This window comes from Marmota marmota, unplaced genomic scaffold (genome assembly GCF_001458135.2).
Source record: "Marmota marmota marmota unplaced genomic scaffold, marMar, whole genome shotgun sequence".
In the NCBI taxonomy this organism is placed as follows: Eukaryota; Metazoa; Chordata; class Mammalia; order Rodentia; family Sciuridae; genus Marmota; species Marmota marmota.
This window is the reverse complement of record NW_026000222.1, coordinates 4,916,424-4,934,089: the sequence shown is the minus strand read 5'-3', so window position 1 is coordinate 4,934,089 and position 17,666 is coordinate 4,916,424. Positions and strand designations below refer to the sequence as shown.

General features: G+C 47.7%; 1 protein-coding gene and 1 long non-coding RNA gene across 3 annotated transcripts in view; both read left to right on the top strand.

Annotated features, from left to right (window-relative positions):
- The window catches only part of LOC125613066, a 44,327-nt gene extending 33,115 nt beyond the window's left edge, over nt 1–11,212 (top strand). The window contains exons 3-4 of the long non-coding RNA XR_007343564.1: nt 927–932; nt 3,880–11,212. This is a non-coding gene — a long non-coding RNA (uncharacterized LOC125613066). The remainder of the gene's footprint in view (nt 1–926; nt 933–3,879) is intronic.
- Cdh13 (cadherin 13) overlaps nt 1–17,666 on the top strand; it is a 1,261,125-nt gene that overhangs the window by 425,281 nt on the left and 818,178 nt on the right. The gene's annotated exons all lie outside the window — the stretch shown is intronic.

The following is a 17,666-nucleotide window of genomic DNA, read 5'->3' as shown; positions in this document are numbered from 1 at the left end:
GGAACAGAATTATTTATAATTATGATATGTGTTGGCGGGACGGGGGCTGTGCCTTCTGAGACACAAACGGATGACAAAGAATAAGTTATCTCCTTATAGATAGAACGTGGCAATAATTGCATAGTTTCTGGCTTCAAAAAGTCATAATCTATTAATTTGATGGATATCAAAAAGCCATAATCTGTCAATCAGTGTCAGAAGAAAGAGTGCCTCGGAGCTTTGAAGCCTGACATTTAGAGTACTGCTGGATACCTTTATTTTTATTCTGATAGTAATAGGGAGGAAGGATTCAAACATGCACAGCATACTTAGGGAATGAATATCATTTTAGTTGTCTTAACAATTTTGCAACTTAAAAGTGGTATTGGATCAGTACGCCGTATTGGAAAAAGTGTAAAAGTCACCCTACAGTGAATTACGGGGAGATAATTTCAACCTACAATTTCACTGGCATTACCCATTATGGCATTGCCTCCTTGGTTTAAATGTGAACGGAACCTGAGATTATTTCTCCATAAATTCCCGTGGCCCATCTATTATTTCTATCTACTCCATGGATACATTCCTGAAACATACCAGTGGGCGCCGAGGAAAATAGTCCATCAGTAGAACGTCAAATTGATGGAAGGAAGGAATCGGAGACGTCACACACAAAGAAAAATGCAGCTTTTCCAGCCCTGGTGCGCTTGCCAGTTGCGGTAAACAAAGGTGCCCCTGCTCTGGTCGGGGAGAACTGGGCTCCACGGCTCCTTGACACTCGCGCAGGTTAGAAAGCTGAGCCCTGTGGCCTTGGCCTCCTTCTTATCCCCCAGCTGAAGATGCTGCTTAGGTATTTTCCAGGGCAGAGGCCGCCACACCCACCTGCCCTGTCTTCCTGTGTTCGCTGGCAGCTTGGCCCTCCTTCCCCCTCTGTCTCTCTTCCTGAGGTCGTGGTTTACGTTGAAGAGGGAGTGACTGTGCACCTCTGGTTCAGCCTCCGTGGCCCCTCCCCTTAGTACAAACACCTGGAAGAGCAGAGAGCAGGGAGGACACTAGCGCTCAGAAGTCAAGAGAAAGGGACATGAGAGGGAGGAGCCGAGACTGCCCAGGGCCCAGGGACAGGGCGAGAGGGAGGAGCCGAGACTGCCCAGGGCTCTGGGTATTCTGGGTGTGGACATGCATCTCGTCTGCACCATGATCTCGCCCTCCAAGCCTGGTCTCCATCTCGCCTTCCTGACCACCAGCCACACCCCTGCCATCTCTGAGCTCCAGGTGACTCCCAGCTGTCACCCTTCCTGATGTCCCAAAGGCACCTGGGACTCAACATTTTCCAACACAACCTGGGGTCTTCCCCTCCGAACCCCAGTGCTTTCTGCTGTTGCCTGCTGCATCCACAGCACCAGCCTGCAGCTTGCCCCTCCCTGGTGTCCACTTTCCATCTGGTAGATGGCACCTCCTGAATGCCTCCATCTGCTTCTCTCCTTCTCCACTGCCAGCACCCAATCTGAGCTCACATTTTTTTTTTTTTTTGGTCTTAAATATCAAGACGGCCCCCTCCTGGTTTCACCATAGTCATTCTACTCTTCTATGCACTCTCTTGTCCCCAACCAGAGGGGACAATAGCTTCAATATCATGCCTGTGACCTATGTAACTCCACTGTTTACCATTTCTTAGGGAATTAAACAATATACTAAATGCTCAAATGTGCTACAAGGTCTTGCATGGGAATCACTGATGGATACCATCTGCTCTTGTATAGCTCTGCACTTGAGCTCCGGCCATCCCAGTCTGTTCAGTCGCTAAGACCATCACACACAGGCCTCTGCCCAGCCTCGACTATGCTGTCCACTGTGCTGTGAGGGAACCCTGAGCATCTCCCGGGTTCCAACTCCTCCAGCCCTTGCATTTCACTCTATAGTCGCTACTTTGGGGAAAGCCGAGCCTCAGTCTAGATTGGTTTCCCCTCCTGTCCTCTGGTACCATGTCACATGCCTCTGCCCCGTCGCTCAGGTGGTGATCGTTTCTCATGTGTGACTAGTGTGGTCTCTGCCACAAGACTCACAGCTGCACAGGGAAGACACTGAAGCCCACTGCTGAGCACAGTGGTTGACAACTTTTAGATAATTAATAAATAATGACTGCATTAGTAGATTTATGGATTAGATATAGAGTTATGGCCCATTTAGCAGATTTGGAACCAGAGTTCACTCTAAGTAAGAGCCTGGCAGAGGCAGAAGCGGGATTTGGACTCAGTTCCCACTCCTCTGCCCATCCTAACACACTAAGATATAGACAGGGCGAGGGTGGGTCCTTTATGAAGTTCTCTCCAGTCACAGTGAAGTACCCCAGCTGTCTTCAGTTTGACGCTCTATCATTTGTTTCACGCAGATGCTCCTGTGGGACCGTGCCGTCCCTCCCCCTTTCCCACTGTCTTGGTGATGTCAGTCTGTCCAGTTGGAGCCTTTCTTTAAGTGCCCAATCAAACTAATCTGATCAAGTGAACTTGGCTTCTGACTTGGCTCTCACAATTTGCCACCTCTGAATGATTGATGTTGTCTTGTCCCTGTGGGAAAAGTGGCTGCAAATATGATCCAGGGACTCTATAGTCGCAATTCCAGCATAATTTTCACAAGTCGTGGTCAGAATAGTAAGAAGCACTGCATGGAAGTCTCGCGTGGACATTACTCGTCTTCTGTCACCTTGGCCTTTACATTGGCCTCCCAAATCCCCGTGTGCAGCAGCCAGTACCGGAGCCTTCTCCCTCCTGGAAGAGTGCTGTGACCGAGCAGACTGGTCTGGGGAGATGAGTGTGTGGGGCGCGGCAGATGATTTATAACGTATTTTCATGTCCACACAATTCACCAGCTCAGGATCCAAGAGAAACTGGGATAAGTGTAAGCATCACCTTCAGGAATGTGGCTTAAAGTTTGCAGGGTGCAGAGAGGTTTCTGCTGGCTTTGAAAGCCCATTTCCCATGACACGATTGCCCCAGCTGAAGGCCTTTGGGTAAGGTGCGGGAATTTCCTGTTTGCTTATCTATTTTCAACCCAGAATGTCCACTCTTCCAGGGCAAGGACTGGGTTCTGTTTATCCTCTTATCCCCGGAGGCTTTCATGACCTGGGTCGGTCCTAGGTACTGAAAATATTTCTTGGAAAAAAGCCTTCTCTCAGTGACAATGGAGCACGGAGGAGCCAGAAGGAGTGGGTGGGAGGCGGCTCTCAGCTGGCTTTGCTTTCTGAGAGACACTGGCCTCTCTGGTGAGGCCACGGGTGTAGGCCTGCTCTTGTGGAAGTAGGCAGCCTGGAGTGGCCTTGGAGAGCACAGAGCTGAAGGAGACGGCAGTGGGACAGCCACATCTTACAGACCTGGCCCCTCTGTTTTTCCAAACAGTGTGAAATGCATCACCTGTGCACAGACATTCCATTATTCACCACAAAACACAAAGAAACCCCCTTTCCTCATCCCCGATGCAGCCTGTACTCAACCTCAGACACGCAGGATCAACACGAGGGATTGTGTGGTCCCAGAAAACAGGGCATCATGACAGGGAAGGAGGGACAACCCACTCTAGGAAGCCGACTTGGGTTGGCACCACTGTGGGTGACAGAGGCACATGCCTCCCAGGACCCTCCAAGGAGAGCCACAGAAAGCACCCCAGAAGTGTTTGGCTCTGGGGTGGTGCCCACACCCTGTTACCTAGGTCTGCCCAGAGGATGCCAGCACCTTTGCTTTCTCAAACCACGGGAGCAGGAGGGACCCTATGGTTGCCTGGGGCATTCCATCACACAGTGTCTGAGAGACCACAGGGCACAGCCCAGGGATGGAGGGTACACTGAGGCCAGCTGGCTGTCACAACATGGGTCATGCTGAAGCTGGTTGTCACAGTAGGGCTGGGCAGTAGGGAGAGAGAAGTGCCCAGCAAGATCTCCTACTTTAGGTGTGGACCATAAAGGTCACTTCAGAGCCCTCACACGCTCCTAGAGTGGGCTTGCCAGCCTGGTAGTTTGCACATGAGCAGAGAGAGGAAGTGAAGTCCTGGTGGGGCGGCAAGGTGTGAAACAGGCAGAAGCCGGTCGGTCAGCGAAGCGCAGTGAATGGGAGCACAGGCTCCTGCACCCAACTCCCCTGGTTGTGAATTCTGCCCTGCTCCCTCCCAGTGCAGAGCTGAGGACATGATTTAACCAGTCTTGGTCAGGGCTTATCTTCAGCAAAATGGGGATACAAAGGGCAACCTCAAGCTGTTTGAATTTCAGATCATTTGTGATGAGAATATGCTCATAACGACCTGCAGAGGCGGAAGTGACAATACCATGCACAGGTATCAAAAATGGACCTGGGACAGATTTTAGGACACTGGAAAAGGTTTTTTAAAAAAAGAACCATATTTCACAGAGTTTCAGGTCCACTAACCAGGAGTGCTATGGGCCCAGAGCACACCTCTGTCCTCGGTGGTCAGGAAGAGAAGGAGGCCCCCCACAGCAGCGCGGGGCAGGGAGGTCTTTGAAATGCAGCGTTCAGGGCTCTCGGGAACATGCTTGTTTCCACGTCCGCCTGTCCCTCTACTAGGGTAGAGGGAATTCGTGCCAGTGTCCTCCAGTGCTGTCACTGCTGGCTCGGCCTCTGGTGCCAGGGGAGCTGAAGAGGACCGGGAGGGCAAGTGAGGTCAGGCCTACCGAGAGTTTCCAGAGCTGGGGTCACCGAGCTGCGTGGCCGTGGTCTAGGAACTTCCTGTGCGTGGACTTTGGTGGTGGATAGTCTGGGCACCCTGTTCACATCCTCCGTGTCATGAACCGCAGTCCTGCAGAGCTGAACTGATTTGCCCCAGGTCCTGCGCCAGGAGCGGCAGAGCTGAGACAGGAACCTGGCGGTGCAGTTCCAGAGCCATACCTCAGACCCCCCACCACCGCCCTGCAGAAATAGCTTCCCAGCCGGCTCGGATCTGGGACATGTGGGTACCAGAAGAGGACCCAGAGCATCTCTAGCCCCAAAGCTACGAATATGCACTACCAATTGACTGCAGTACTGGAGTGGGTTATTGGTGGGCTACTCTCTCATTGATCATTGTTGGAGTGCTGGGTCCCAGCAGGAAAGAGAGGCTCCCACAGACTGGAATAATTTGAAGGGTGCTTCAGGGACTATCTACTAAGATGTGGAAGGATTTAGGGAGAGATAATAAAGGACACTTCAGTGCTTATGACCTCTTCACAGCAGGAAGCCCTCACTCCCTGGGCCTGAGAGGACAAGGGCAGAGAGGGGCCAACAGAACCTGGAGATGGCACTTAGTGGAGAGGACCCCAGAACAGGAGAGTCAGGGGTGCAGTTTCCCAGAAAGAGGAGCTGGAGGAAAAGGTACTGTAGCCTCACTTGCTCCTGTCTGATGTCCTGCCTGCCCCTTTCATTGGCCAATCCATCAGGGAGCCTAGAATAGAGCTAGGGGAGAAGGCAGCCTACATAGGTCAAGGTCTTGGAGCACAGATGAGGATGGAGACAAGTAAAGGATTGATCTGGGAAAGGGAACCGCCAACACTGTTGTCATCCTGCAAGCAGATACTCTTTGGAAACCTTTGTGGTATCCAAAGAATGAGAGGGAGCATATTTCCACTTGATGGAATATTATTCACCCAGAAAAAAAGAATGGAGTACTATACCCATGCTGCAACACAGATGAACCTTGAAAATGTGATGCTGAGTGAAGGAAGCCAGTCACAGAGGCCAATGCTGTAGGATTCCATTTATGTGAAGTGTTTGGATTCCGCAAACGCAGAGATAGAAAGGAGATTGGTGGCTGCCAGGGGCTGGGGGAGGAGGGAATGGAGAGCGTACTATAGGTCCAGGATTTCCTTCTGGGTGTGGAAATGTTCTAGGAGTAGATAGTTGTGGTGACTGCACAACATTGTAAGTGTGATAAATGCTGTCGGGGATGACTATCATGTTGTGTTTGTTTTTCACAATTAAGTAGACAAACAAGTAAGTGAGAGGAAGTAAGTGAGAGGTGCTCAGGCTGGCCCCGTATCCGCATCCCTTTCTGAGCAGGCGCCAATGCGCCACGCCCCTTCCTGCTGGTGGGGGAGGCAGCAGGTGCGCTAGGCGCCCACGTGTGCTCCTCACCTTCACGCCAGCTCCACCTCCGCCAGCTGAGGCCTCCCTGTGCCCTCAGCCCCAGGGCTCGCTCCAGCTGCTGAAGCCCACTGTCCCTACCAGCATTGCTGAGGATGCCCGGGTCCCAGGAGCAGCACCGAGCAAGGACCAGCAGGACAGGCGCATCAGCTCCCTCCATCAGGTGGAGGGCTGGCTCCAGACCCTGGTCCTCGGACTCACTCACGCCCTTCCTGGTCCCTCTCTTCCTTGTCTCACTTCCCCTCCCTCCTGGTCCTTCCTTCACCTCCAAGTCAGCCACCACTCTGAAGCTCTTTCTGGGGATTTATAATAACTGTGAGTAATAGATAGCACGGATGGAGTTCTTATTATTAAAATGCAGGTGAGAAGAAACCTGTTGGTGTTCACTGTGCCTCTCCTGTTCCCCGGGAGCCATGTGTCACATCAATGACTGCCACCGTTTCTGACACAGGTGTAAAGAGAACCCCCTGGGGGGGGGTGCTGAGAGTGCAGATTCCCTGGCCTCACGCTGATTGGCAGATTCAGTTCATCAGGGCGGGGCCTGGGAATCTACACTGACTGACCTCTGCAGGCGCTTAGGCAGGGCGGGGTAGAAGCAGTGTCCACTGCAGAGCACTGGACAGGTGTCAGGGGACTTCCAGGTGTGTCTGCCTGCAGAGGCCCACGCAAGCCTCAGATCAGGTAGCATTTCTACAGCGGGGCTCCCTGGAACTCTGCAGGGAGAAATCCTCCCCTCTACACTGACTTTCTCCTAAACCGATGGGATCCATATCCAAGTGTAGAAGTTAATTTCAGTATTTAATAATCATTAAGTAAAGAGAGAGTGAAATATCTACGCTATGTAATTACATAAAACATGCTTCTGGCAATATTTGCCCCCTTGAAAATTCAAACAGGAAGTCTCCAAGGAGTGAGGTTGTATTCTTGGAGGTGGACACAAAGTAATTGAGCTTAGCTAATGGAGATAATTAATTAGGAAATGGATGTGCTCGATTCTAAGAAAGAGATTGGAAGGATCTCCCCAAGGCCCAGCCCTCCGCCTTCGCTGGCTTTCAGAAGTCAAGGACACCCAGAGGGCTGTGGCCCAGACACACTAAGGAATTAAAGGGTAGAGCACCCACGACCCCTGCCTACATCTCTGCTTGACCCCAACAGTGCCTAGGCCGTAGGAATGCTCCACCAACAGAAAAGTGCCATCGGAGGCCTTGGGCCAAGTCTGGGCCTCAGCCTGTGAAGGCTCTGAACCTGGTCACCTTTCCACCTCCCAGGGGCTGGACATGCTCCTCCTCAGGGCTGGGGTTGCACCAGGAGCAACAGTAATGGGCATGCCCTGCAGGAAAACCGGCTGTAGACAGAAGGGGCCATCCTTTTGGGGTCTTGCTAAACCCTCATCGGCCTCAGCTGTGGACCTGGTGTCCTGCATCTGGGCTTCCTGTCCGACCCTCTGCCCAGGTTTAAGCAGTAGAAACCTCGCGCTCTGGCCCAGTCCTTCTGGCTGGGCTCCCTGTCAGCATCCCTCCTCCCTCTCCCAGTTCCAAATGTGAGACCCCTCTTGCCTAATACGCCTGGCTCGCTGGCCCACTGCTGGTGCTGCCAAGTGGCCAGCTTAGCCCTCAGCCGTGCCACTTCAGTGGAATCAAAAGACAGTGCCATAGCTAGAGATTGTATTCAGACCCGCTGATTCCCTCCCTAAGCATCTCATGGCAGGATCAGCCAGGCCAATATGTCAAGCCCAGAAATACGGATGGACCAGAGGGACCAGCAGCTCTCAAGGGGCAGGAGGGCAGGGGTCAGGTCGTGCAGGTCACAGGCAAGGCATGTGAGCGCTCCTGGGGTGAAGAACACATCCGTTATCCAGGGAAAGTCCATTTGTCTCCTTCACCAGGCTGTCCACACCGTCCAGCACGATCAATAGTTATTAAATGAGAGAGAAGCTGCGACCTGAGCCAAGGAGGCGGAGACTTGTCCTGGGTGACGTTTGTGGCTTCCTGGTGGTGGCAGATAATATGTTACATATTACTAGGACCCAGCACAGGAAGGCATTGGTTTCCTATGTTGATGAGAAATGTGTGCTTTTTATTCCTTTACCGAATCGGAATCGATAGAATCATAACGCATTTACTTTTGACTTTTCTATTCTCCCCTCTTTTATTAAATCTGCCCTGGGCAGGGAATGCCTCTCCTCCTGTGAGTCCCTTACCAAAGGCCATTTATACTGAGGTCATCAAAGTGAGCAAGGAAGGACTCCTGATGAGCTGAGGTTAAAGTGAGCTCTACTCAGTTGAGGGGAGTTAGGGACACAAGTCTTGATGGAGAAAATGCCCAGGTTCACGGAACACAGGGTTAGGATTCTTAAGAAGAAGGTGACCTTCCAAGTGGGGCATGGAGACCCATGTGAGAGTTCCTGTGACTTATCTCATGGGGGCCAGATACGAATGTGTCTGGGGCATCTGTCCCTTAGATGTAATCATGTTCTACATCTGGGATACGAACCAGGTTCCATTGTGTGGATCAATTCTCATGTAGAGGCTGCCTAGGTCTATGTGTTGAATAAGATCTTGAGATTATCAGAAAAGTGTGCTGCATTTGATTAGTGATGTCTGTTATGAACGTTGCAAAGCCGTGGTGTCCCATGTGCCACATACCATCTCAATTTAGTGGATGTATAATGAAGTCAAGATTTGGAGACCTATCTCCTTATTTAAGGACAATTCCCCAGATACTTCTTTGAAAAACATGGATACTAGACCCTAACTCAAGTGTATAATGGTTCTGCAAAAAGAAATCATTTAAAATTGTTGTTGACCCCTTTTCTAAATGATTGAGTTTGGGGCATAAAAAGCAGGGTGCAGAAGGCACAGCATCTTGGGAACTGCTTTCTACCAACATGACTTGCAGGCATGCCAGTGGCCGAGTCCGAGCCCAGATCTTAGCCCTCCCCCAAGACCACAGCCTCCTTTTCAGAGCTGAGGAATCAGAGGCTAGAGGACAAAAAAACATGTTTGTTGAAGGGGAAAAAATATTGCACTTCAAACATTGCTTGAAAATGACCAAACTCAACAGTTCTTGGTGTACTCTTCTAGGGTGTGTGAATTTAGCCAAGGCAGGTGCAATTTAGGACAGAGGGTTCAGGGCTTACTACAGAGCAGCAGTGTCTGTCTGGACACTCATGTGACCCAGAGTGCAGCACTATGACTGAGGCCATCAGGAGCAGTGCACCCACAGGGGGCAGAGGTGCAGTGGCTTTGCTGAAGACCACCTTGGACTAGAGGAATGAGGAGACTGTCTGACCAGCACTGTCTCTTGCAGTTCTAAGGTGGAAAAGCCCAGATAGAGGCGCTGTAGGTTGTGCCCAGTGAGGCCTGCCTCTTTATAGATGCCGTCTTCTCATTGTACCCTGCCAGGGGGAGGGGGGCGTTGCTGCTGCCATCCAGCCAGCTTGGCTCAGGGAGTGTTCACCACCTGCATTGGCTGTCTCTGCCTGCCTTGGTGCTTTCAGCCCTGGGGTTTCAGGAAGAGTCTAGAATGTTCCAATGTGTGGGTTTCTGCTCAGACGTCTTCAGACAGGACCTTTGTTTGAACAGGCCATGTACACGAGTGGTGTTCAGGTGCTTCTTGGGAATGGCCTCCACTGACCTGTCATGGCGCCCTCTGGTGGTTATGTCATGACAAACATTCCCAGAGCCCAGGGCAGAGGCAGGAAGTCGTGGATTTCACTTCCACATCATTCCTAGTGAATTAGAGTGATCATTTTCTTTCTAACTGCAAGTAGCCATTATAATGGTGCTACCACCACCCTCCACACCCTTCTCAGAAGTCCAGGTGACACATCAGCTTAGTCATCAGGGTGGATAGCCACCATGTGCAGAGGACATGCTTAGCGTCTGTGGGGCTGAAAAAAGCCATTGTGCCCTTTCTAGTTCAAACAAGAGCATCCTTGAGAGTGAACCAGGACTTCTTGGTTGAATAGGACCTTAGCTCTGAGCTCTTCCCCTCCTGGTCCCGCAGAGGACAGTGAGAACACACAACAGGGGTTGCTGATTCCTTAGGGTCCACACACTCACAGATGCAGAGGGCTTAGCGAGTATTTGGTGCTGACTTCAGTTGTGTGATCAGTAACTGCCATGGGCAGGGAGTAAGGGGCATGGGAGAGGTTGGGGGGCTAAAGAATGCAGGTTCTAGCCTCTCTGTATTCCCAGAGGCAGCAGTGTGATGTCAGTCAGAGAATGGCACTTGGGGACAATCAAGCCTGTGATTGACTTGCTCTGGAACCCTGGTTTAGTTACTTAATTACTTCAACTTTCAGTTTTTCAAATCTGAAAGTGAGAGTATTCATTTCCTCTAGTGATTTTTGTGATACATGTGTGGAAGATTCCAGTACCCACTGCTTTTCTTCCCTGTGTGGACAACCCAGGATATCACAACCCAGGGACTCAAGTGACCAGGGAGAGCAGTAGAGTTTATTTATAACTGCCGGACTGGACAAGGTGGCACCCGTGACTGTGGCCCACAGGGAGGAACAATGCCGAGGAGACACTTGCTCAAGCTGCACCAAGAAAATTTCTCCTTGGATCTCTTAAAGATAGAAGCCACTGGAGAGTTTTCTATTTTATTTATTTATTTTTTAATCAAAAAGTTAGAATTGAAAGCTCATCCTTGGTAAGTTCTTGCTTAACTCAATAGAGACTTTGCGTTAGGGCCATCCACCACTTCTCTGGCCTTACAGCTGCAGGACTCTGCCTTGAGCAGGACACACATGGGAGAGAGGAAGCAGAGGGCCTGGCGTTACTGCCAGCTGTCGGGTGCAGGCAGCAGTTTGCCTGTGACACAGGTCCTCTCTCGCCATGGTAATGGCTTCAGAGCTGGTGCAGAGAGAGGTTAGTGCCCAGGAGCAGTGCAAGGGATGGGGGGAGGGTAAAGAGGAGGACGGAGGGTTTGGCACAGGAGAAGCTCAGTGTCCTTAGGGTGTGGGGCACTGTGCTGTGGGCTTTTACTCTTCCGAATTTTTTTCTTTTTTTAAAATTTATTTATTTTTATTTATATATGACAGTGGAATGCATTACAATTCTTATTACACATATAGAGCACAATTTTTCACGTTTCTGATTGTATATATAGTATAGTCACACCAATTTGTGTCTTAATAGATGTGCTTTGGATAATAATGATCATCACATTCCACCATCATTTTTAACCCCATGCCTTCTCCCTTCCCCTCCAACCCTTCTGCCCTATCTAGAGTTCGTCTATTCCTCTCATGCTCCCTCTCCCGATCCCACTATGAATCAGCCTTCTTATATCAAAGAAAACATTTGACATTTGATTTTTGGGGATTGGCTAACTTCACTTAGCATGATCTTCTCTAACTCCATCCATTTACCTGCAAATGCAATGATTTTATTCTCTTTTTTTGCTGAGTAATATTCCCTTGTGTATATATGCAACTTTTTTTCTTATCCATTCATCTGTTGAAGGGTATTTAGGTTGGTTCCACAGTTTAGGTATTGTGAATTGTGCTGCGTCTACATTCATCAAACAAACTCTTCTCAAGTTCAAGAGTCAAATAGATCACAACACAATAATTTTGGGTGACTTTAACACACCTCTTTCATCACTAGATAGATCTTCCAAACAAAAGCTGAACAAAGAAACTATAGAACTCAATAATACAATCAATAACTTAGACTTAACTGACATATATAGACTATTTCATCCTTCAGCGAGAGAATATACTTTCTTCTCAGAAGCACATGGATCCTTCTTTAAAATAGGCCACAAAGCAACTCTTAGCAAATATAAAAAAATAGAGATACTACCCTGCATTCTATCAGATCGTGATGGAATGAAATTAGAAATCAATGATAAAATAAGAAATAAAATTCACTCTAACATCTGGAGACTAAAAATATGCTACTGAATAAACAATGGGTTGCAGAAGACATCAAGGAGGAGATTAAAAAATTTTTAGAAGTGTATGAGAACACAGATACAACATATCAAAATCTCTGGGACACTATGAAAGCAATTCTAAGAGGAAAGTTCATTTCATGGAGCTCATTCCTTAAAAGAAGAAAAAGTCAACAAATAAATGACTTAACATTATATCTCAAAGCCCTAGAAGAAGAAGAACAAATCAATACCAAAAGCAGTAGAAGACAGGGAATAATTAAAATCAGAGCTGAAATCAATGAAATTGAAACAAAAGAAACAATTGAAAAAACTGACACAACAAAAAGTTGGTTCTTTGAAAAAAATAAATAAAATTGACAGACCCTTAGCCATGGTAATGAAGAGAAGGAGAGAGAAAACTCAAAACATAAGTGATGAAAAAGGAAATATTACAACAGACACTACAGAAATACAGGAGATAATTAGAAATTATTTTGAAAATTTGTACTCCAATAAAACAGAAAATATCAAAGGCATTGACAAATTTCTAGAGTCATTTAATTTGCCCATATTGAATCAGGATGATATACACAATTTAAACAGATTGGTTTGAAGTGATGAAATAGAAGACACCATCAAAAGTCTACCAACCAAGAAAAGCCCAGGACCTGATGGATACACAGCCAAGTTCTACAAGACCTTTAAAGAAGAACTAATACCAATATTCTTCAATTTATTTCAGGAAATAGAAAAAGAGAGAGCACTTCCAAACTCATTCTATGAGACCAGTATCACCCTGATTCCAAAACTAGGCAAGGACACATCAAAAAAAAAAAAAAAAAAGAAAACTTCAGACCAATTGATATCTCTAATGAACATAGATGCAAAAATTCTCAATAAAATTTTGGCAAATCGAATCAAAAACATATCAAAAAGATCGTGCACCACGATCAAGTGGGATTCATCCCAGGGATGCAAGGTTGGTTCAACATATGGAAATCAATAAATGTAACTCATCACATCAATAGATTTAACGATAAGAAGCATATGATCATCTCAATAGATGCAGAAAAAGCATTTGACAAAATACAGCACTATATTCAAAACATTAGAAAAACTAGGAGTAACAGGAACGTATCTCAATATCATAAAGGGTATCCATGCTAAGCCCCGGGCCAACATCATTCTAAATGGAGAAAAATTGAAGGCATTCCCTCTAAAAACTGGAACAAGACAAGATGCCTTCTTCCACCACTTCTATTTAACATAGTTCTTGAAACACTGGCCAATGCAATTAGACAGACGAAAGAAATTAAAAGGATACACATAGAAAAAGAAGAACTCAAATTAGCACTATTTGTTGATGATATGATTCTATACCTAGAAGACCCTAAAAGTTTCACCAGAAAACTTCTAGAACTAGTAAATGAATTCAGCAAAGTAGCAGGATATAAAATCAACACCCATAAATCAAAGGCATTCCTGTATATAGCAGTGATAAATCCTCAGAAATGGAAATGAGGAAAACTACCCCATTTACAATAGCCTCAAAATAAAATAAAATAAAATAAAATATTGGGAATCAACTTAACAAAAGAGGTGAAGGATCTATATAATGAAAATTATAGAACCCTAAAGAAAGAAGTCAAAGAAGACCTTAGAAGATGGAAAGATCTACTTGCTCTTCCAAATTTTTAACAGGTGGTATTAGCAGGAGGCCAGGTTCACTGGGCTATGAAGGATAAAGGTATCATTGCACTCTGGGTCACTCCATCAAGACTGGAAGATCCCAAAATGGAGGCCCAGTGAGGGCCTCTGTTCACACTCGCTATCCAGTGGGTTGGGTGCAGAGCCAGGGTAAACTGTTATGGATGGGCTTCTGGCAGGCATCCTACAGACACAGATGTGCTTGGGATTGGGCTGGTGGACAATTTCACCTGTTCACTGCAACACTGCAGTGAGGGATTTAGATCCTTGGAGTCTCAGATCTCCATGGCAGCAATGGTTCAGAAGCAGGAAGGAGATCACCATTTGTGCTTATCTTTTGGTGAAGGCCTGGGATACTGGGGCTTCTGTCCTGGGATCTCTGTAGTGCAACACTCCAGGGAAGTTGCTTGGCTTTTACCTGAAGTGGGTGTCGCCAGTGTCACCTGTCAGCAACCGCTACCTCCAGGCTGTGTCCTGGATGCACTGCTGGGCTCCATGTCTGCTAGGAACATGGTTTCATCCCTACAAATCCAAGCACCAGATACCCAGGACCTACGAGAAAGTCAACCACACAGCTCAGGCACACTGGGCAACCTCTCTGAGCCCTTCCTGACACAAATTAAAGAAGATCCTACAATCACAGGGATGCTTGTTTATAAATCAAATAACAACAGTGACAAGTTCACTCTGGTCGTTATCATTACTCAAGACCCCCAAATCCATCAAAGCCTGTTTGCCTTTCTGGGCTTGGCGTCTGGTGGGACTCACATATATCTACTGAGTAAAGTGTTCACTGTGACAACATATTTTAAAGACTCATAATTAAAGCACCACTTTCCTGATGATGTTTCCTCTACACCATTTTGTGAGGTTCCTGACAGTGACTATAAAAGGAAATGAGAGTTCAAGCATGATGCGAGGGACTACTCTCAGTATCTCAGTATCTTATTCTCACTTATTCTCAGTATCTGTGTTTGCTTTTCTTAGTAATTAAAAAAAAATGAAATGAAAGGTGGAAGGAATGAAGACTGGAGAGGTCTGGGTTTGTGGTTTGGTGATCACACAGGCAATGGGAGGAAAACGGACCAGGATGACCATGTGACCACTTGCTTCTTGGGAAAGGGGCCAGAGTGAGAGGAATAGGGGCCCAGGGCAGGCTCCCTGGTTTCTGCCAGTACTGGGAACTCAAGTTTGGGTCCCCTGGAGAACCAGGGTCTTGAGATTCTCATTGCCAGGACCAGAGGCATCAACTGGGTCAGCTGTCTTCCACAGCCCCTGGGTTCGTGCATGGGGGAATGACATGCGTGAAGTCATGGGTACTTTTCCACTAGGGTTAACACACTTATTTAGGCTTATTCCTCTAACTTGCCTGCATCCAAACATATTTTTCAAGATTAAAGAGGCATGTCAAACTGTTCAGCTGACATATCCTGGTAGGTTGGAAAAATATCTGAATTAGAGATGGGTCCACTTGATTTCCAGTGGGAATGACTTTCTTGGCAGGTGTAAACCTTGCTATTAAAAATTTATTCCATGGATACATTGTTAGCCAGCTATTCCATGAATCCACCCTTACAGAAAGCCAATTTTATCATTCTGGACTATTTTTAAGACTGCCATTGTTATAGTCAGTTTAGTAATTTCCTTTTGCCTACTACTGGTTGCTTGTTTTCAAAGCTCTCCAAAGCGGAATCTCAGAATGTCTGAGGCCACTTGGCCTGACATCCTGTGGACCATAGGCGTGACTTCTGTCACTTCCTTACCACTCTCTAGTTGCTCCATGCTTGAAGATTGTCGTTGGGCTGATGCTGCAAATGGCAAGTGTGTTTGCTGCCCTAATATTGAACATAAATCCAGATAGGGGCTGCACGGACCCACCGTTTCTGTGAAGGGATTCCTGTTCTCAGAGTGCCGTGCCTCTCATTTGCATTCTGGACGAATGCGGCTGTCTGTTGGAAAGGGCAGACCTACCACGAGCTGAAGCAAACACAGCTGCCGCAAGAGAGGTGATGCCTTTCCTGTCCCAATAAATCACACCTGACGAAGACCTGGTCATGTCCCCAAGTGGGGAGGCGAGAGGGGACTCAATACATAGAGGAATGGGCGTAGGTGCAGAAGGACTTGCAGAAGGCTTTGGAAATGTGTCCACCATAAAGTGTCATTATTTTTTATATTTTCTATTTAGTTTTAAATATGGAACTTGGCTTAGTCACAAGAATAACATTTTAGAAGATTCAATATGTAATAGTGTTCTCTGTGGAATGATACCAGGGCTGGTCATGTATGTGTTTATCAGTGACTTGTAGGAGGGGTGCAGAGGTCTGTAGATTAGTTTATAACCATCTAGACAGGAAACACACAGCACCCCAACAACAGCCCCATGGGCAGCCGAGTTAACCTAGTGAGAATGAGTGAAGAAATCCTTGAGGGATCCCAACAGCCTGCATGGAGATGGCTGTCTTAGCTCTGGGATCACCCAGAGCCATGTATGGAAGCCACTGCCACCATTGCTAAGGAGTGAGGAAAAGAACCACTCACAGGAGGGCATCCTGATGCCTGGGGCCCCAGGGTGTTGGCCCACCCAGCCTGGCCCCAGCTGTGCTGACCGGTGGTTCCAAGTCTGCATGTCCCATCAGGGAGCAGGAGCACAGCCTGGGAGGAGGTGAATGCTTTAGTTGCCTGTGGCAGATAAAGAATCAGTTTCCTACCTGGGAAGGTGAAGGCTAAGAGGAGAATCCTCCAAGCTCCATAAAGACACATGGGGAATGTCGGTCGGTGGGGGAGATCTAGGTAGACTGCTCAGACTTTGGATCCATTAATGCACTTAGCAGATGTTCACTGGGCATCTGTGCAGTACCAGGCACTGCTGTGGGTCTGGAGCCCCTCCCAGGTCTCCTTTTCAGGGTCAAACCACCCATCTCCAAAATAATCATTGAGGTTACCTGCTGTGGTGAAAGGGAGACCCAAGTTTCCCTTTGTTACTTAATTACATCAGGTACAGCCCAAAACAATTTACACAAAGAACCTATTTACGGTGTCATATATGGAAGGTAAATTTAAATATAATGCAATAATTAAAGTCTAATGAAACCCATTTTGCAGAGGAAGAAATTGAAGCACAGAGAGATCAGGAAGTTGCTCGAGGACATGCAACTGACAGGGAGCAGAACAATGTGTGGGCTGCAAATACAGGGAGATAGACCTGCTTGAGATCAGTGGGTCTTGGCCTTTGGCTCACAGATGCCCTGGTGTAGCTTGTGAGATCAGTGGCTGCATGCAGCAACCCTAGCCTTTTGGATTCCACATGTTGGAGAGGAGCCTGAAAGTTTGCATTCCCAGCAAGTTCCCAGGTGACATTGCTGCTGCTGCCAGCTGCGCATCACCAGGCTCCCCCCCGCCCCCTGGCTTGAGACCACTGCTACTGCTCTAGGTGGGGTGGTGGACTCTCTCATGCTCTCTCCTCATGCTTGAACCCTTTTCAGGGTCAAGCCACCCATTTCCCAACTACAGGCTTGTTGACAGCCACATCCCTCATTCATGGCTCTTAGTCACTGCCTTGTTTAGGGCTATGCTCCCTCACAGGGGCAGCTGGCTGAAATGATGTGGCTTTGTCACCTCCCCTTGGGACTCCAAAGGGTCCCAACTGAGAGCTTGCAGCAGGGTCTGCAGAAGTTCAAGTGCCTCCTCCCTAGATGTGGGTCTGCCTGTCACTTTGCCCAACCCTGCCTTCCTTACCACGTTGTGCTCCATCTCCAGGGAGTAGTTCCCCAAATCTCTCTGGTGACAGCCATGTCTCAGGACAGCTCATTTGTGAAGGAGGAGAGACTGGCAGCAGTGCCACTCTGAGGCCTTGATTCTCAGGGTAGATCTTGCTTTTTTTAAAAATTATATAATTTAGTTATATATATTTTAGTTGTTGATAGACCTTTATTTTATTTATCTTTATGGGGTGTTGAGTGTCAAACCCAGTGC